The sequence below is a fragment of the Fundulus heteroclitus genome, chromosome 14 (assembly GCF_011125445.2).
Source record: "Fundulus heteroclitus isolate FHET01 chromosome 14, MU-UCD_Fhet_4.1, whole genome shotgun sequence".
In the NCBI taxonomy this organism is placed as follows: Eukaryota; Metazoa; Chordata; class Actinopteri; order Cyprinodontiformes; family Fundulidae; genus Fundulus; species Fundulus heteroclitus.
The window spans coordinates 26,144,390-26,165,900 of NC_046374.1; the positions used below are offsets into that span (position 1 = coordinate 26,144,390).

Consider the following 21,511-nt stretch of genomic DNA (forward strand, 5'->3'; position numbering starts at 1 on the left):
CCAGAGACAGACACCACAGGCCGGCTACGGCGCTCCAGAAAGCCTCCTGCCTCTTTTAGTTCCCGTTTTGTTTTAAAAATGCAGTCCTTTCCGTCTCCCCGTTGCCGCTGGCGTCGAGCTCCTCCTCGCGCTTCGGCTCAGCTCCGCTCTGTTCTGTTCTCCTGCCCTCGCGCACACAGGCGCTCGGTTTAAAGAGAACGCAACGGTGACGTCAGGACGCGTGGCCGGAATTCCCTGATAGCGCGAGCTGTCACGGAGCCCCGCTCAGCCGGTACCGGAGCGGCTCTCTTCCTCCTCTCTCCCCTTTTGCCTCCGCGCTTCGCAGTCGTGACCGAACGCCGGGGCTCCAGCAGAGCCGAGTTCGCGTTTCCGTGCCTGGGCTCGGTCTATTTCTGGACCAGGAAGACGGTGTCAGCGCGAGTCCAGCGTAGTCTCTCTATAAATAGGTCCGAGCACAGATACTCACTGGAGCAAAACTGCTGTTGGGATGATTAAAGCTACAGCTTATTCTGATGCGTTTAGAGCTATTTGAAATTATTATTATTATTATTATTATTATTATTATTATTATTATTATTATTATTATTATTATTATTATTATTATTATTATTATTATTATTATATTTTTTTTACGGTTTACTTAGTCCATATATGTTAGTCCATATATGAGGCAATGTCCACCGATTAACAGAGGCACCTCCAGAAATGTTTCATAGGGTTGGTCATATGGGGCCACTTAGGGCTGGATGATATAGAAAAAAATAAAGCATATTGATAAAATAGAAATCATATAATAAAGCCAATTATCAACAAATTCAAAACATATATTTAAAGTGCTGCCCTGGCCATTTTATGCTGTTGTTTTGTGACCTATTTATAGATACTGGTACATACAAACACTGAATTCAAAATTGATTCAAGCAACTTTTTACCAAAACTGCAAGCTGTTGGAAAAACAAAAACAAGAACATGTGCTCTTTGAACTCTTTAAAGGGGGCGGGGCGTTCCTGGGTCTGCGTTGTGATTGGTTGGGAGGATGTAATGACTGTAATATTAACCTACATGGTTAGAATGGTAAAGGAAGGAAAACTATTATTCTATTTAACTTTTTATTGACCATTTTCTTCTATTATCAATATACATCTATTGGTCAATATATATTGTTATTGAATTATTGTCCAGCCCTAGGCACACTGAAAATAAAAGCCATAATTTCAGAATTTTATTCTACTGTTGTAGCAAAGCTGCCTGTAGAAAACCATCTTAAAAGACTTTTCTAATATCTTTTGTTTTATTGTTTTATTTTAAGTGTTACTAATGATCTAATGTGCGTAGACCAATAAGGGTACAGTTAACATTTTGAGTTGAACAATAATTCCTCTTCATTTCATCACTAAGTCTGTGATGTGCTCTCTGGCACAAAGAGCACATCACAGACTTGTGCTGCTATCAGCAGCACATGGCTTTTGTTTTTGAACACCAGAGGAGCTCCAGTTTTGATCCATAGCTGGTGCTGAAGTCAGGGACCATTTTAATTTTAATCCTACAGCGTAACAGCCACGTTAATGCACCACTGTAAACATCCAGTGAATGTCTGATCCTTCCCACATTCTCTTCTGAGTTTGAAGCTTTTAACCCAGTATCGCTGCAAAACAGCAGCCTTCATATAATCAACCTAATTTCCTGACCTAGTTTTAAGATGTGCTGTTTTTCCATTTCTGGCCAGTGGGTTGCCAGTGCTACAGATACTTTGAGCATCTCTGCTTATAAAAAACATTTTTTTTTTACTATTTATGGAAAGCGGACGTTTCCCCAATTCCCCTCGTTCGAGCATTTTAAATTACACATGGGGACATTTCCAAAATTTGATTTTATTAAACTGTTTTCCCAGGTGGAACGATCTAGAACCGCTTTGTTAGGAAATGCATTGCAGAGACGAACTTCCTGCATCCTATTAGATGCGTTCCTTTGTTTATTGATGCCGGTTTGTTCCATCTGCAGACCTGATCGGACCTAAAGTCGTAGGACTTTAAAGTTTAATGTAAAGTTTAATACTGGTAAAGTGTCACTCTATTCCGATGTCAGAACTGAAGTTATTTATTGTAGTTATTAATGTTTAAGATGAATAAGTCACTACAAATTATTTTAATTGTTTGCATTAAGCCTAATAGGCATAGCCATACAATGCTGTATAACATTTTTTATTGTATTACCTAAATGAGCCATACCTAATTAGTTTTTCCTCCCTCTAATCTTTCTCATAGTAATGATAATTTAGATTATAATTATCATTAATATAAAAGGACAATTAATAACGTAAAAAAGTTGTTTCCACATTAATAAAAGCTCATCTCAATCAGCCAGTTGTACATTTAGAAAAGGACACAGATCGAGCTGGACTCACAATGGGTCAGGGTTTCAAAATCTAAATGCAGGCAAGTAAATACAACATTACCAGTAAATATAAAACCAAAGAATAACTAACTTTCTTTCCGTCTTAAAAACCCATGTGTTTATGTTTTGCCCTCTGTCTGAACTCTCATACCTGCAACAACATTTCGCTCAAATGCACATTGTGAATGTGCAGCTGAATGACAAAGTCAAAGTCTTCAGGACTGTAGTGAGCATTTGTTTTTGTCTTTTTAGCGGTCTAATAAATAATTTGGCGTTTCCTATACCAGATCTCTACGCCCAATTCCAGCAGCAGCATAAAACTGCTAATAAACCGCGTGTCAGGACAGGTCCGTATGCTGCAATGAAACCACTAATGAGAGTCAGCAGAAATTACTATTATCAGTTCTGATTCTTCAAGGCTCATTCATAAAAAAGAAAAAAAAAAACTGAGACGTCCTGGTTTAGTAATGATAAAGCTCATCTACTTCAGCACTTTTAGTTTCAGCAGTTGAAACATTTTAGCAGAAGCTACAGATACAGACATTAAATTATAAAACAGTAAAAAAAAAAAAATCATTCACAGCCAATCTATGACCAGATAGCAATCAACATGAATCATTATTTAAACAATAATGACTAATAACATGGTATATTTACCATCTCAGTAATATTTACTTTCCAGAATTATTATAAACTTCATACAGTGTTATTTGCTACATATATTCTATAGTGTTATATGGACTCGTGTTTATTTAATACATACTCTGTCATGGATGTTTAGTGACAATAAATGATTAATAAAGTTATTTAGTACATAATAGCTGCAACATCTGTTTATATTATATGTAGTGACTACAGTTATAAGTGCTTATGTCAATTAGACTTCAAAGTATCCTTTACTGCTACTCAAAAAGACATTTTAGATAACATTTTACTCCCCAATGAGTACACCGTTTTAGTCGTTTATAAATATTAGTTAGTGTTTAATAAAATGTACTACATATATCAAACAATGAGCAACTGTGCTCAGAATAAGTTTTACTAGGCACTGTTATAAGTACCCATGACAAATAACTAATGCGTATGTTATTCCCTGCAAAAAACTATACAATATAAACTTTCTTTAAAGTTAATTCATACTTTATCAATGCTTAAAGTTTTGACTAGACATAGAAAACAACATTTTAAAATATTTACTTCCAAACAATGCTCATAAGAGACGCTTTAAGATCTATTTACTACATACAGCCTATGTTATAACATATCAGATTCTGTTCACGCCTTAATACCTATTGGCATTATTGCTTATAAACATTAACTATTGCTTAATTAATGATAAGAATATTATTTATTTGTCATTACTATTTTATTATCATTTGTAGCAGTAATAAAATGTTATGTGATACATCCTGCAGTATAATGAGCTGAGATCATAGGGCTCTATCACCCATTCTCTCATAGCTGCTTCTAAACATTGAATTAGCATTAACCAAAATCTCATATTCCCTTTTTGAACAGGTCATCAAGTCTTTGAAAGAAGAGCTTTACAGGGAAACGAATGACGCTTTAATATACAGGTGATGTTCTATATAAAAATGAACACAGCAGGTACAATTAATCGTTATCAGGGACAGCAAAAATCAATATCAGAACGTACATATACAGCATAAGAAGATAAGAGATTCCTTTATTGTCCCACGATGGGGAAAATGGGGCGTGGCAGTGGCAAAGACACAAAGTTATGCACCCTGTAGAGTAATGAACAAAAAAACAAACAAAACAAGCAAATCTAATCTAAAGTTAGTTCTAAAGCAACAGAGAACGATATGGACAGAAGTATGAAGATTATTTGCCATGTAAAAAAAGATAAACAAGCATAAAAACACACACAGCTCTCTGGGGCCAGAAACATTTGTTCCACGCCAAAACAAGCCATCCTGTGCTCTGCGATGCTGCCAACGAAACGGGGTGGTCCGACCGTCGGAACGTGTCACGCACCCAAACGCGCGCTCCTTTCAGAGGCTATATTTAGCAGGAGAACAGGAGGCAAAATTAGTCTCCACAGGAGCGCTGGAAGTGTGTCATGGATGATGCTGAGGCGATGACTTCAGGGTACAGTACACACACACACAGTTTATTTATGGCCAGAACAAGGCTAAAACAACAACAACAACAACAATAAATGAGGAATGCGGTGAAACCTCTCGGCTTCAGCGCATGTCATCGATGCAATCGAGCTCGGTCCAGATGACCCAGCTCGTTTCTGTGAGCGTGACACACGAAACGGCTACACGGCGGAGCCGGCGGTGAGCTTCTCAGCGCAGTCATCTTAAGTAATACTCTAAATACAGAGGATCAGAGCTAGGGTGAAAGAAAAAAAATAAAAATAAAAAAAAGAGGCGGCTGCAAATGTGCCTAAAATGAAAAGAGGAGAAAGAGGGGCCTGTGTTAGAGCTGCATGGCAATATGCGGCTTATGAAATCTGGGTAATAAAGCTCCAGATGTACAATAAACGCACCCAGCTGCAACCATAATGTTATAATGATTGGTATGTATATTATAAGTCAGCTGCGAGGCTATTTTATCGCTTCGTCTGGAATCAATTATGGCACGATTTGCACCCCCCTCCCCCCCGCGTAATCATCTACCGTAGCGCCATAAACTAGTTCATTATGTTTCCAGGCGATATCATCTGCCGCCTCCTGCTTTTTTAGTCCTTCGTCCCGCCGTCCGCTCGGGCCACGCCGTTGGTTGCACGCAGGAAGTCACTTTAGGTTATCCGGGTCAGGAGATTACGGCGCCGTATCTAGCATTCAGAGTGCTGACGAAGCATCTCTGGCGTGTGACTTTGCTCAGGGGGATCGCGGTGTAAGGAGAGTGTGGAAGGTGGGTAAATATGGACGATGGATCTCTCAGACATTCGTTAAAAGGGAATTTTCAACACTATAGTGTCGCTTATGCAGACCCGGAGAACACCGGAACGCTGGAGAGACCATTAGCTCCGCGACATGAACAGGAAGGGGGAATCGCCGACTGATGTGGGAGTGGGTTGGACCCCCCCCCCCACGTGCCACACACGTTCACTCGCAGCTTCCTCCAGCTGTTTCCTGCATCAATGCGCCGCTTTTCGCATATAATAACAGTCTGGGGGAAATCAAACCCTCGTCCTTCCTGTCCCACGACGAGGGACGCCAAAAGGCATCGCTCGTCGGCCCTGGGGGGTCCTAAATACACATCTGCATGTCACAGGAAGAAGCGACGCGGACGAAAAGTGAAGCGCTTAAGCCCCTTAAGAGCTTCGGTGGGTGGCTAACGGCCCCGCGTTCGTGTGTGTGTAAAGAGACCACGCAGATGTTTGTGTGCGCGCGGAGAGGGAAGGAGTGTAATTACAGAGCTCAGAGACCAGGGCAACCCGGTTCTCACAGTTCAAACGTACAAACACGGAGCTGCTCTCTCATGGGTGCGAGCCCTGGAAAAAAAAATTCCCTTCATACCATCCACGCCATGTTTAAGAAATAAACCCAAACGCTGATGAGGTCCAGACAGCAGAAGCGCACGAGAAAGAATGTCAGAGCTCCATGGGGATGGGAGGACTTCGACGTGGTGCGCGTGTCGGCAGACGTGGGAGACTTCTTCTGGTACAGACAGTGCTCCTCGGCCTTCGACGTGTGTAGGATGGCGTTTGTGCGTCCGTGTGGCACAACGTGAGTCAGAAGAAGCCGGGGTACGCCGAGAGGCCGACAGACGCGATAATAATCACCTCCGCGCTCCCGCCGCGAGGAGACGGAGCCGCACGGGGCGCGCAGACAGTCAGACGAGCTCGGGCACACCCACACGTAGCTGCCCTGTAGCTGCCTGACTGCAGCGCGGCGGCCCTGATAATTAAAGCCCTCGTTCTGGGAGAGAGAGAGAGAAAGAGAGAGGGAGCCCCGGCTTGCCCTCCGGTTCTGCGAATGAGCAGCTAACCCGGAGCGCCGCGATAAGCTGAGCGCCGCGGTCCCCCTTTTGACGCACGGCCTTTCCCACTGCAAAAACAGAACTAGAAATAAGTAAAATGTTCTTAAAATTAGTGTATTTGTCCTTTATTTGAGCAGGTAAATAAGATGATTTACCAATGGAATAAGATTTTTGCACTTAAAATAAGAACACTTCATCTCAATCATCTTATTTCAAGTGCATGATGTCTAATTATCTTATTTTAGGGGTCAAAATACTCATTCCATTGGCAGATAATCTTATTTACCTGCTCAAATCAAGGATAGATACACTAACTTTAAGAACATTTTACTTATTTTTAGATCCGTTTTTGCAGCGCCCAGAGTGGCGCGACAGACTCGGGAAAGCAAACGAGCGTGCAAACGTCTTAAAAGGAATGCTTCGCAGGCTATACTGACCCCCTAATTCATGATTTTCTATTTGAAAAGGTAGGAGCACAAAAATAAAAAAATAAACTTTAGCACAAGAATGGAATAAAGTTATGTTTCCATGTTCAGAGGCTACAAACCCAGCGCTAGAAAAACACTCGCACATCGTTTTTGGTGTGAACAACATCTGAAACGCACCTTATTGCTAAGAACCACGATGCTTTGCCTGAATCTGGTTTCAGCGGTGATCTTAAATGTAAGCAAACACCAAATAAAGCATGTGGGAATATCAATCTTTACACTTTTAAAAGGGATATCACCGTCTAGGAATGACTCCGCACAGAAGGACTCTGGTTACATTTAGCAGCTTTATCGACTCCCATCGCTGCGGATGAAGAAAGGAGGTAAAAATGTAATTTGAGTCAGGGATGGAAAAACAAAACAAAAACAGGATGTCAAGCACTAAGGAATTATTACAGATAAGACATAAACTACATCACTCGGTATTTTTGAAACCTAAAAGGTTTATCTCCTGCGGTGAATCATGGAGATCGTCATTAACAAAAAAAATGGTTGACTGAACTTTTTGATCCCAGTCCGTACCGCTTGACTTTCCAAACACAAGGTACTGTTTTGTACTGGAGTCACATCACGGCGTTTTCTTAGCGTAGACTATTAATAGAACAGATTGCTTCGACTCTTCGGCGGTCAAAGCAGGTAAGAACGGCACACGGCTCCACTTTGCACCAGAAAAAGGTCCAGATCAGGTAGAGAAGAGATCAGGTACCGGCTTCTGCTCGGCCGACAGCAGCAAACAAACTCTGAGTGACTAAGATGCGGATTAATAATTTATCCCATTCGCTTTGAAGGGAGATATTAAATGTCCGCTAAGATTAAAGCGCGCATATTTTTAAAAAACACGTGCAGGACAAACGCAGCTGTGCCGATGTTGAAGCTATAGAGACACCCCTGGTACAAAAAACACTTTCAGTTTAAAGTAAATAGAACAATTAGGGGTGCAGCTACTGAGTATTACCATTATTGTTCACCCTAACCTTTTAAACATCGCGGGGCGTTAAACGTAAACCGTACTTACCTCACGTTTGTGGCAGGCTATAAATAAAAACTGAGCACAGAAGTAGGCAATTATAATGAGAAGAAGAAAAAAAACAAGAACAAGGGAATGGTGCTCTTCTTTCAGAGTCGTAAGGTTGTGTTTGATTTGGACGCTGCAAACCCGAGAATGAAGACGCAAAATCATTCAGCTTGTCTCCTCCAGTGACTCTGCAGGTACGAAGTCTGACTCAGACGCTTTTAAAAGCCCATTTCTCTGCCAGGACGGTTCAAAGCAGCAGAGAGTTTGTGTCGTGCATGAATGAGGCCGGTTAAGTCAGCGATCCGGTGACACCCCGTGATTTTCACAGCCCACAGCCGGCGCGGCTAATGAACGCGTGTGTGAGTAATGTGCTGTTTTTACTCCTACTACTCTCCTACTCGCTCTTTGCTTACGCGTCCGGCCCTGTTTTTACCTCTCTTAACCCGGACGCGGCGACGTTTCGCCACACGGCAGGTGCAGCCGGGGTGGGGGGGTTTAAGAGCATCCAAACGGGAGAAATGTACAATTCAATTTTATTTATATAGCGGCAATTCATGAAACATGTCATCTGGAGTTCACTTCTACTTGAGTTTTAGATAAGCATGTTCACGGAGGAAACATGACTGACGTTCTGTTAAACTGTGACATCATCCAGGGAAGACAGCTCACCCGCTATTACCATCTAATGTAGAACAGATTACTAGATCAATGTGTGCTTCTGTGCTTTTTTGTCTCTCTTGTTGTGTCTCTGTTCTGTCTTCTCTAACCCCCAGTCGGTCGAGGCAGATGACCGTTCATACTGAGCCCGGTTCTGCTGGAGGTTTTCCTTCCTGTTAATGGGTGGTTTTTCTTTCCACTGTCGCTTCATGCTTGCTCAGTATGAGGGATTGCAGCAAAGCCATGGACAATGCAGACGACTCTCCCTGTGGCTCTACGCTTCCCCAGGAGTGAATGCTGCTTGTCGGGACTTTGAAGCAATCAACTGGTTTCCTTATATAGGACATTTTTGACCAATCTGTATAATATGATTGAATTTGACTTTGTAAAGTGCCTCGAGATGACATGTTTCATGAATTGGCGCTATATAGATAAAATTGAATTGAATTGAATTATAAATGTGACCGGTAAGAAGGGCAAGAAAGTAGTGGTTTTTGAAATGTGTAAAAGAGGAGAAGCAGCGGACGGGGTGAGTCGGCGGTTTCTGCTTTGCTTCGTGTTTTCTGCACAACTTGACTCTAGACAAACGTCACAAATATGCAGCAAATAAACACAACCACTCCCCTTCACAGCAGCGCTTCGGTTCATTTGGGTTTGCACACATTTGTTTCCGTACCGCTTTCTTAACCTGGGCAGAAACAAACACACACACACACAATGTCGACAAGCGGCAACACTTCAATCATGCTGTGGTGCGGACTTTAACTAGGCCATGGTAAAGCTTTCAATCCTGTCGTTGTGTTTTAGATTTGCTCCTGTATTCGGCATCATTGTGCTGTTTGAATGTTTTCCATGTTTTCCACTGCAGCGCTTTGGTCTGGTGTCGCAGTTTAAAGGGGCTCTACGCAGGCCCGTATCAACATACCTCCACCGTCGTGCCCCGCACTTGCAGTCGGTTTTTCCAGAAGTGGAAGTGTGCATTGTGAGCACACGTTTCTGAATTAGCTTCATCGATGTGTAGAAAATTATAACAGTGAGGGGTATGTCGTGTAACCCCCCCCCCCCCCCCCCGCTTGAGGTTAGATTCAAATGATTTCAGAACTTGGTAAGGACACAATCCTCTTCATTACGCCCTGCTACATTAAAGCGTGCTAGCGAAAGAGGGAGCATGACGGCAAAACAAAAAACAGTGGATGTGTGCACAACACATAAATGAGCCTTACCAAGAGATTGTAGGTCGAGTCCCTGCTCTTTTACGCCCAAGATCTACGGTCCACCATCCCACCTCGGACCACCTGAAACCAAAACAAAGGAAGAACACAGGTCAGTCTACAGGTGCGACAAACACAGCGTTTCCAAAACGAGGAGTACGGAGAAGAAAGCCCGTAGTTCCTTCTGCGTAAGGGTTTCATTTTCTACATATAGTCTATCTGTATGAGTGCGTGACTCGACGCGGTCACTGGCTGAGAGTGTTGTCGTGTCAGCCAGAGAAGTGCGAAGCCGGGCCCCGGACCAGCGCTGTGGCCATCTGTGTGTGTGCCGTCCGGTCAGTGAGTCACCGTGTCAGCGCTGGGCTCAGGGCCCCGAGAACAGGTGGCTGACTGGCGTAACACCCCGCCCCCAACACACACCTCCACGCCCACACACCCTGAGGACACACACAGCACCTGCACTGTGCCCAAACGTTAAAGCTAACACGGCTACGAAACATATTGTAAAGAGAGGGTGACCTGGCTGTTGCTCCTGCTACTGTTTTCTTTATTGGCAGGAAGAATTGGTGCGTAAACACTGTAAGCCTTATCCCAAAGCATATAAACAACAACAACAATCTATTTGGTTTAATAGGGGGAAAAAAGTTACATAAATGATGAAAAATAGACTACTTAAACGTAAATCCAGTCCTTTTCATACTGAAGTGCACAGAAAAAGAACAGATAACCGGACTTAACCTAGAGATAGTCTTATCAGATATGCCAACTTTCCAGAGTTGAACAAGTTTAAAAAAAAATGGGGTTGCCAGGTACCTCAGTACGCCATCGCTTTGGTTCAACAAAAAGAAAATAATAGGGTCGATGTATGTTGGCCCTTAAACCTAGACTGCTGTTTATTGGTAATGCTAACTGGCCCAGTCGCTAAATTAATTAGCTTACATCCTAGAGACAGTTTTAAATGTCAAGTCTAATAGAGCATGCTACGTTTAAAATACAAATACTGCCCTGTTTTACATCTGCAGACCTCTCCTTATGTATGAACAGGGTACCCTTCATATCAGGCAGGAGAGAAAAACATGTTTAATGAATGCTGTTCTAATATAAAGACGAATTAGAATGGGCTAAAAATCGGTATCGGTAGTTCAGTGCTTAACAAAAAAATTGGAGATCTGAAATCAGCCACAGAATTCAGATCGGTGCATCTCTAGAAATCATTCATAACATTTCAGCTGCAATGTTTTCCTCTTTAGAGCCACTGGATATGCATTTCTACTGCTTTTAAAGGTGCACAGCCACGTTATTTGACTTTTTTAATTTATATGTCAGTAGCTCACTCTAGTTGCATGCAAAGTTTTTATGAAAGATGATCATGTCCTGCTGATGTATTAGTTGTTATTTTGGTGTTTTATGCTTTGTTTTTGCTCAATTTTCTAGTAAATAAAGCTTTTCGTGTTTATTTAGGATTTTAACGGATGTACGGCAAGGAAGCGGCTAACGGCTATTAGCATCTCCCAGTGAAACAAAGAGGAAAGTCCAAGATCCAGTGGAAAAAAAAGGCAAAAAAAAAAAATACAGTATGGACTCCAAGAGGGAAAAGACTGGAATGTTGCAGGGAATACAGTACCAACATTGGTGTTCACTGAAGCGGACGATAAACCTGCAGAGGCTCGGATGTGACCGCAGTTGACCGACGTGAGTAAATCTTTAAATATGAGGCTGTTAAAGTTTATGTAGATTGGTTTATTTAATTAATAACGGTTGGTCTTTGATCACGCCGAGTTACCGGTTTATTGCGAGGCATTGTAGACGGTCAGGCTTAGACTTTGCTTTATTAATTAAGCAAACCGGGCATTATGATAGTTCTGCGATACTGCTGCTAGATGTCACCACGTCTGTTTACATTTGTTAATTGCGTCTGAGAGCAAATTATATTTCGTCTCAAAAAGGAACATCAGAACACTATCAAGATGGAGGCTTGGTGTTTATAACCTTATTTTATTTCATGATCAAATGACTTTTGTTCTTTTTCTATAAGCATATTACACGACTATATACACCTTTAAAATATAGAAAATGCCAGAATGCAAACACCTTTTTGAGTTTTCTACCAAACCTCCAGGTTATTTATGCCTTCTGCGTGTGTCAAAGCAAAACCCACAGGGCATTTTTCTACTACTCTGCCTTTCCTGTCTCTCTTCCACTTCTTCTTATGTTTTACCTGCAGGGCTGCACAATAAAGCACGCCCACGCCGCGGTGGCTTCCATATGCTTTCCTACTGAAGCGGAGCGCCGAGCAGCTTGCGCCGAGTGCGCGACAGTTGTGTCAACAAGAGGCAGAAATAGCTGGCTCAGCCTTCGCCAATCTTACAGCCTGTTAGCCAAGACCCCGAACCTTTGAACCAGGGGCCAGAGGGCAAACTCCCTGCAGGGGCCACAGCTGTGCGTGTGTAGGTGTTTCAGAAAGAACGTGGGTGCTACCTTAAACAAAGACACTCCAAGGAGGGCGAGTGTGTGTCGAGGGTTGTTTGCTGCAAGGGCAGGATGTCTTCTTTTTATGACACATCAAGTAAATGTCAGAAGCTGTGACATTAACCATTCAACTTTAATCAATATCGCCATCTGTTAATCAACTAAATCAGCATTCAAATAGCCACAGATTAAGATTAGTTGTGTGTGAGTGGTACCGATAGTGAGCGATACAGATACAGAAAGTGGTGTTTATCTTTGGTCTGTAAAGGTTAACCAGTGGGAGCGTCTCCCTTTGACATTAACCAGTGTAGAAAAAAAAAAAAAAAGGAGGCAGGCGGGGGGGGCGGAGCAACAAAGAGCCGGCACACAAAGTCAGGCTGAAGAGCCAAGACAGACTCAGAAAAAAACATAAAAGCAGCTTGAAGAGGATGGGAGTGAAAAAACATGAAGAGATTTGCTAAATGCGGGCGGATAAAGAGGCGTTTTTTAGGTGCTTTACCTGCCATCCAGACTCAAACTGAACGTGGCGTGAAAGAGGAGACCTAAACAATCCGGGACAAAGGATTTTAATAATGGAGTAAGATCAACATCTTTCAGGCTCATCAGATCCCGAAACAATGAACAGCAGCTTAATTTTTTCCAGCACATATCATTTATCACACTGAATCTTTACCTCAGCTTCAGTCAAAGTTATTTTACTTCTCAGCTGTTTAAAGTATGTCAACTTTACCAACTTTATCCCCCAAGAGGACCATAGTACACCCCCCCCCCCATACTTAAGTTGGTGAAAACGATCCTAATATACAGTTAAAGTACAATGTATGAGCTTTTCTACAAATGTTTGCTGATATAAACCCCAAGAATTCATCAAAACACCTCCAAGAGAAATTAACATATGCAATAGTTTTTAGCACGTGGTTAAAAACCGGTTTGTTTAGAGGGACAAAATGAAAGTAGGTGTGAAGGAAACGGCAGTAGACACAGTGTGTGAAGTGGCAAGCTGACGCCGTGGATGAATAGATGGTATCAGCCTGCAAAGTCCGCTGAGCCTTTCCTACGCTACCTTTTTTAAAGGCCTCAACTTCCTCTCATACATTGCTCCTTTAGGACAGGAAACCTGCTTGTAGTGTTTTGTGAAGGAGACAACTGGAAGCTTAAGAGCTACACTGGCTTTAAAGTGACCCACAATGTGTTAAAACAATTTTTTTTTATCAAATGTAAGCATCAACAAACACAGAAAGGAAAAACTGGTGAAAATCCACCTTGAGAAAACAATAATTCGGGTCACTGGGCAAAAACCGTCTAGAGTGCTTTTGTAGCAGAAACAACTTATGTAAAAGCTACACTCCCAGACGTCTCGCCCCTAAAGCACACATATACAAATTACAGATCTATAACGCTGTGAAAAAGTGTTTTCACCCAAAAGCTAATAAAACAGCGGCGCCGCCCGCAGTGGGTAACAACTGTCAGTGAATTTTTTTTTGGTATATCGCTGTGGGAGAAATTTGGTCCACTTTTCTTTGCAGAATCAATGTTATTAAGCCACTTTACAGGGTTTTTGAGTATGGACAACCCGTTCTAAGGTCCTGCCACAGCATCTCAATTAGATTTAAGACTTTGACTAGGCCACTCCTCTCTGGTTTTCTTCATTCAGAGAAGGATCTGCTGGTTAGTTTTAGATTATCAGTAATCTCCCTCCAGGGATTATTAAAGTATGTTTGATTCTGATTCTCATCCTGCTGCAGAACGCAGGTGGAGCTGACCTTACGGTGGTGAAGTGATGACCGGATATTCTTCTTTTCCCATCTGTTAAGACGAGCCAACAAGATCATCACACTACCACCACCATGTTTTAAACTCTGAGCTACTGTTTGGCCAGATGTAACAGGATGCACCATTCTCAAGAAGTTTTACTTTCGTCTGGTTTGTCCTAAAAAATACTTGCCTTGGGGATCATTAAGATGCTTTCTTTTTCTTTTTTTTTGGGGGGGGGGGGGGGGGGCAAGAGATTTGTGTTATTTTTGCTCAGCAGGGTTTTTGGAACGTATGGAGGCCCACAGTTCTTTAGATGTTGTTCCTCTCCTGAATGAGTTTAAGCATCTTGGAGTAACTTTTGTGGGCTGGACAATCCTGGGATAATTCACCATTGTTCCATGTTTTCTTAATTTGTGGCTAATTGCCCACTGTGGTTCATAGCACTCCCAGAGCCTTAGACAGGCCTTTGAAACCCTTTAAAAAGACTAACAGATGTAAAGTACTGCTTTTTAATCTGTTATTGAATTATTATTTATTTTTTTTAGATCAGGGAACATGCTTTTAGCATACTTGTTGTTGAGCAGGTTCTATTTTGATTGAACAAGTCTATGATTGGCAGTGGAATCAAATTGAACTTTTCATGAAATGTGGCTAATCACATTTAAGTCATCAATTAAAAAGAGAGGCCATTGATTTTTTTTTTTTTTCACAAAGATCCGGTTTTGTTTGGGTAGCTTTTTCCCCATATGAATGTAATCCTCACTGAATTTTGTATTTCCTCAGGTCATCGTTGTCTGATACTAAAATTGCTTTCCACAGCATTGTACATATACACTGTGACACACACACACACACTGTGTCCTACTACATCTCTGTGTCTTTTGTCTCTACTGTTCATAACACCACACACGCATTGTTTAGCCTGTGTGAGCTTGCATGTCGTGAGTAAAGTAGCCGTGTTTGGGCTGCTCCGGCACTGAGTCACTGCTGATTCAGCGGGTCCCTTCAAGTTCAGGCAACAGGCTTCATACTTCCACCGAGCCGCTGCAGGAGTGCTATTAAAATCAGCTACGACTCTAAATGCATTCGCCGTCTCCTATTCTGTGTGTCGCTACATGTCCGACTGCTTCCTCCGTGTTGTTTTCCCGAATCCCTTTAGAAGCAACTAAGTGAAGTCAACCGCCTGCAGGCAAATATGAAGGCAGTGCTGCCGGCGTTTAAGGCTCCCAGCAGCAAATCAAGAGCGAGGCTGGCTTGTTTTGCGAACATCTAATCTCTCGGAATGCCGTCACACACTGTAATCCTGAAGGTGTGCGAGAGATTAGGGCACAAGTAAACGCAGACGTTTTGTAAGATGCTACTGAATGACAGAATAACTGCTTTGTGGCTCCACTTTTGTTCATTTTGCAACTTTGCTCAGATCTGCACCAGGTTTTAAAAGTCATCCGCCCCCCCTGTGAATTTCGCTTTAATAATAACGGCTGCGTTATTTTTTGCGTTACACGCACGAGAGAGCCCGGCAGTCTGCTTTTCTCGTCTCGTGCATTTCAGAGGCCAGAGCCGGCAGAGCAACAGACAGCGAGGAGGAGAGCGAGGCTGGCTGCGGTCGAGGATGTTCGGCTCGGTGAACTCCTGCCACACGGCTTCGGCAAAAAGGTCATGGTCAAAACCAGGCCTAGCTCGCAAAAACCATAACACCCACACCGACTCCCACGTGCGTACACTCGAGACGCGGATGGACGAAGTGACAGACGAGGCAGACAGACTTCCTTGTCGGGGACAGGCAGAGAGAGAGAAAAAAATAAAAATTGACACCCACGTGAAGAGGAGGATGACAGACGAGGCTGAGTCGAGCCATGCGACGCACGGCTGGAGAGCGTCTGAAAATCGGTCGGATATTAGACAAAAAAAACGACAGAGAAAGGGGGAAGTGGAGAGGACAGGAAGGAGCAGTTGGTAATAAATCTCGTCTAGACAGACCCTAATGAAAGCAGGCCGACTGCGGCTGCTGCCCAGAATCAAAGAGCCGTGAACAAACAGCGTGCTTTTATGCGCGAAAGCAAAAGGAGGAGAGATTTAAGCAAGTGTGCCTAAACAGGGGGCTTTCTGAAAATAAGCCATTTACTCTGGATGATCCTTCTCTTTATCACGCAAACATACAAATGTCTTCACGCAGCGGCTGAGCAGAGAGAGTGCCTCCCTCACAGCTGTCGAAAGCATTCAAGGCGGCTACACTCATGACGTCAGTCCTCCAAATAAAACCCGCGCCGGTCATCAAATTCTTCCAACTCTGAACGGTCGGCTTTGTTTTTATAAAGATCACAAAACCTAACAGGGTACAGATATATTAGAAACACCAAAATAAACTTTATTCCAGTATGAATCTATGGCTCCACGCGCAAAGCACAAAGGGGGGTTTCCTCTACTTTCCACCTGTTGAGTAAACCCGATGTTTTTGGAAATTTACCAGAATAAGTATCAATAGGAAAACTTTTTTTTTCTTTGCTGCTGTTGGTGTGCCTGATTACCAACTTTTGTGACACAGAATGGTTTGTGAGTTAGTTTACATCTCTAAACACCACTCCGTGCAAGTGGTTGATTTAATTTTCAGTTTGAAAGATGATTGGTGCAATTAGCTGTCATGCCTGAGCCTGCTTCTCATAAAAACAAGCAGTCCAAGAAACCAGCCCTGAGGCATCCCACCAAAATAAATGCTTTGAGAAAGAGTAGAAAGTGATACCTTCCTCAAACAAGATAGATGACTGTAATAATGACTCATGGGGAACTGACTCGCATCCCCTTTAAACTTTGACGGTCTTATTTTGCAACGTAAATACGATGTGTGTTTTTTAACAAGTTGTATACTGACAAATTATAGGGTTATTGAACAAACATGTGGAGTCTGTGAAGATGGACTTTAGGTTACTTTGGGATTGGATGAAAGCTGATTATATCAGGTTTCAAACAATAAAAAGACTGTTCCAGGTCAGGCAACACCATCTCGATTGAATTTAAGTTGAAACTTTGACTAGGCCCTTTATAAATCTTTTGTTTTTTTTAGCCGTTCACGAGTGAATTTGGTTCTGTACTTTGGATCACTGTCATGCCGCTGAACTCAACAGTACTTAAGGTCAAAAATCTGCTCCGGGATGTTTGTAGAGAGCAGAATTCATGGTACCAACACCATTTTTGACTGTAGGTATGATCTTTTACTGAAATGTTCTGTTCATTTTATGTTAATCTTAGATGGAAAGGTTTGCACACCTTTCAGAAAGTTCTTCTCCTCAGTACGCACAATATTTTCCCCAACGTATTGAGAAACATCTGGATGTTTTTTTTTTGGCAAATCTGAGACAAGACTTTGTGTAATTTTATTGTTGCTGGTTGTTTTTGCACTGAAAGTCTCCAATTTTTGCCCAGTCTTTCTTTCTTGTTGTTGAACTTCAACCTTAACTGAGACCTGCACTGATTTTGATGTTTTTCTGGGTTATTTTGTGACCCCGTGGATGAGTCGCAGATGTACTTTGAGCAATTTTTGCAAGCCAATAACTCCAAGATAGGTTAATAACTGTCCCATGTTTTCCATGTTTCTAGACAATGGGTCTTACTATGGTTTGATGTAGTCCCAAAGCCTAAAGGCCTGCACATGCTACACAAGAATAAATAAATCTCACCCAGGACAGCTGGAGACAACTATCGTGATTGGGCAGAGCGCTGACGGTTATTCTAGGAAAGAGGAACTATCATTTAGTTACAATTTCTCTTGTCACTCCAACCCAGGGGATCTGCACATATATTTCTCTTGAAACAGCAATATTAAACTTTGTTTTTGTTCTTGCCACCTCAAGTGAATACGTTTCTCAGACTTTTTACAGTGTGTACAGACCCTTTAGAAATGTGTCAATTTTTCCTCATACCTTCTTGAATTTCTGCTTTGTGACATCCTTTAGATTACTTCATGTCGTCATGCGAGTTTTACGGAGTTTATTTCTTGATTTTACAGGTTTGACAGTAATGAGGCCTATAGATTAAAACGTTACAAAAGATTATGGTTCATAGTTATTTGAAACATGCGAGAAAACAAACCTGTAATTCCTCACAGCATTGAAGAAGTTGATATTCAGCACTGCATTGGGCCCCAGGCCTAGAAAACACCGGGGCAAATGTGTATAGATTCAACACACTTTGAATCAGGTGTCTCTGGGATGCTGGATTCATAGTGTTTGTGTCAAAGCTGAGTTGTCAGGCAAGCCCTGCCAAGCCCACATACCTGAGCGGAGGTGTTAAACTGTACTTTCTAGTTGCACAATGCCATTCAACAGTCACGTATAAAACTTGCTCAGGTCTTTTTTAATACACTGCTATGTTTGTGTTCCCCATTCAAACCATGATGACTTCATACCTAGAGAGCTAGACGGCGAACGTTTTTAATTTGCAAGTGGCGACGCTTTTAACAATGAGGGTTTTTTGCAAGAGAAAGTGAGTTGAGGCGTAGTATGTAAAGTGCGCACAAGGGGATGTGTGTGACATGAGCCACATCTCCTACATCTGCTCACAAAGACCTCTTTATCTGACTGAGGCACACGTGATTCCCACATGGGGGCTCCCACACTCCTAGAAGGACCACACACACACACACACACATATGTACTTACAACGTGACAAACACTCAATCACTTTCACCATCATGTAAGCACACTGTCACACGATATATACATGAGTTGACTATTCTTCATCCATTTTATTCCTGCCTCTTTTTTTTTTTGGTCCATGTTTCAAAAGCGACATCTGCCTGTCCACGATCATCCACTTCTTGGAAAGAGCAGGCATCACAGCAGCTAGGCACACACAAGCATCGAGACTTTTAATAACATGAATTGTTATATTGGGTAAGCTTGCTTAACAAAATTAAAAGGTTTCGATATGTTGGACCGCTCACGGAAGATTAAGATATTCAACTCAATATCTGCAATAAATTTTCCAAAAAAGTAAAAAACAAAACAACTGGACTTTTTCCTGAAGTTTGAAGATGTTTCGCTTTGAGCTTTCTCAATTCAAAAAGTCTAGAGTAATGTGCTCCAGACTTTTTGAATTGAGAAAGCTTCTAGGATAGCAAGCGAAACGTCTTCAAACTTCGGGAAAAAGTCCAGTTGTTTTGTTTTTTTACTTTTTTGGAATGACCATGACCTGGATGACTGAGAATCTTCACCAGCATCTGCTATGAATGCGTTTGTTAAATGCTGATAACAATAAAAGTGGGATTTTCAACACCCAGCCTTGCCCCCCCCCCCCCCCAAGTCTGTTTGAATGGAGTACTTCTAAATATTATTTTTATTGCATTCTTCTCCTAGACAGCAGTCAGAGGTATGAGTGAGACATTCTCATTAACGAGAGTCAAGCTAACCGTTAGTCAAGCTAACCGCTGTTAGCAATAACTTACAATATTGCTAAAGGCTGCAAGTAAAGCTAACCAGTGAATCCAAAGCAAACCAACACCGCCTCAGAGTCAAGCTTGCAACTGCTAAAAAGTCAAGCTAACAGCTCCTCAGAGTCAAGCAAAGGCTAGTTAGAATGAAGCGAACACCCAGCAAGAGTGAAGCTAACAGCTAACTAAAAATCAAGCTAACATTTAATCAAGAGTTGAGCTAACAGCTATTTAGAGTCATGCTAAAAGCTGCTAATCAAACTAACCGTAAATCTAAATCCATGTAAAATTATCAGCTACTCTGAGTCAAGCTACCAGCTACCCAAACACCAGGTGACGGGTCATGCTAATAGCAAGAGTCAAGCTAACCTCTACTCAGAGTTAGCTTAACAGCTAATTAAGTCAAGCCAAAAGCAAATCAGAGTCAAAGACACATCCAATCTGAGTTGAGCTATTAGCTACTTGGAGTCAAGGTAATAGAGGGGATTAATTTAACAATTACGTAAATCCAACAGCCAATTAAAGTCATAAGGAAAGCTATTCAGTTATTCAGTGCAGGCCCCACAGTTAACACTTCACTACTAGTCACATTAATTTAAGCGTGAACTTCTGCCATCTAACACAAGATGAAAACCATTCCTGGCAATTTGAATCAAGACTGTATTTTTACAGCATATCAATTTTGCATTAGCTATGTAGCACTTAAATCAAAACTCTCTTTCATTTATATTGGCTCTTTGATATCTTGATGTTGGGTTTGTAATAACTCAGTTTCACCATTTGTACTGCCAAATTGGCCACAGATTACGTTCCAGAGTTTGGGTAATTTCAAGCAATAGCAGGACTGTTTGTTTAAAAGCCTAGACTATGCATACAAGTTTCTGATGCAGAAGTCCTGAGGAGTAAAACCTAAAACTGTGGGAAAAGTGTCTCTTGAACATGGCTTGCTTTCGTTAGCTATTGGGTTGACTTCCCCGTCAGAATTTTACCCAGATTCTCTAAACTCACCGGTGTCTGCTGCAGGTAAGATATTGAAAACTCATAATTACTCCACACGACATTCGCTTCAGAAAACTGACGTGAAATTTAACTATCTGTATAAACCAGTTAACTGAAGTAGAATTTCTTTAATTTATTTACCAGGCTGATTGAGTCCCTTGAACTGGCATTGCCCAACACCTGCTGAAGTCTGTACTAAGAACATCCCAGTGTTAGCATGTTTGGCGCATATTTGTTTAGTAAAATGCTTAAAAGAAAAAGAGACAAAGGCTTGTCAGCATGATCAAAGAAAACAAAAATAAAGGCAGCTGTAAATATTAGTGTTTTACTGCCCGTGTGACAGATCAAAGTATGCATACGTTATATATTTAGAACGCAAGTGGGATGAGCTTAAGCCATTTTACACTGAGACTGCAAATCTGTTTGTGCCACAGTGGAAACACTCTTCCGATCATCTTGTAATCACAGCTGTAATCCTCTTCCACAGGAATCCGTGAGCAGCCTGCCTCCTGAATGCTCAAGACATTCGCTTACTCTATGCTAATGCCGCATTTGATCCTTCTGAGGTCGTTTTCATTTGAGGTGTGAGCGAGCATGTGCTGAACATGCTCGCATTTGTGCGCGTAAATGTGTCCTTGACCAGCTGCGCAGGAGCAGAGGAAATGAGGTGGAACTCAATCTGGTCCACACCTGTCTCCTGAGGGAGGAGCCTGAGGGGCCCCAGATCTAACACACACACACACACACACACACGCTTTCTTAAGTGCACTGTTCACATTCTGTATGTGCAGATAGATTATGCATGCAGCCGTCAGCTTAGAAGCTTGGATCTATTAATATATGCACGCAGACAGTTTTATGTTTCTGCATGCTTCGCGCGAGAGAGAGAGATGCATTGATGTGGATGTGTGCTGTTGCTGTATGATGGAGTGAGAGGAAGGAGGAGATGCTAAGAAAGCAAAGTGCATTAAATATAGAGGAAGAGAGGATGAGAGGGAGACGAGGGAGGGAGGATCTTCTTTTGGACAAAGAGGGAAGAGGAGCGGGGATGAGGTGGAGGAGAGAAGATGAAGAGATCGAGGCTGACAGTCGAAGACACACAAGGACGGGAAGAGAGAGAGAGAGAGAGAGAGAGATTGAG

General features: G+C 42.2%; 1 protein-coding gene across 4 annotated transcripts in view; it reads right to left on the bottom strand.

The window, feature by feature from the left end:
* kdm6ba (lysine (K)-specific demethylase 6B, a) overlaps positions 1 to 21,511 on the bottom strand; it is a 62,388-nt gene that overhangs the window by 26,121 nt on the left and 14,756 nt on the right. For 3 of the 4 annotated variants that reach the window (XM_036146627.1, XM_012882876.3, XM_021308619.2), the window contains exon 2: positions 9,735 to 9,806. The gene's annotated coding sequence lies outside the window, so the exon portion shown is untranslated. Of the gene's footprint in view, positions 1 to 9,734; positions 9,807 to 13,490; positions 13,494 to 21,511 lie in introns of all 4 variants that reach the window. The other variant, XM_036146626.1, reaches the window with a different exon arrangement.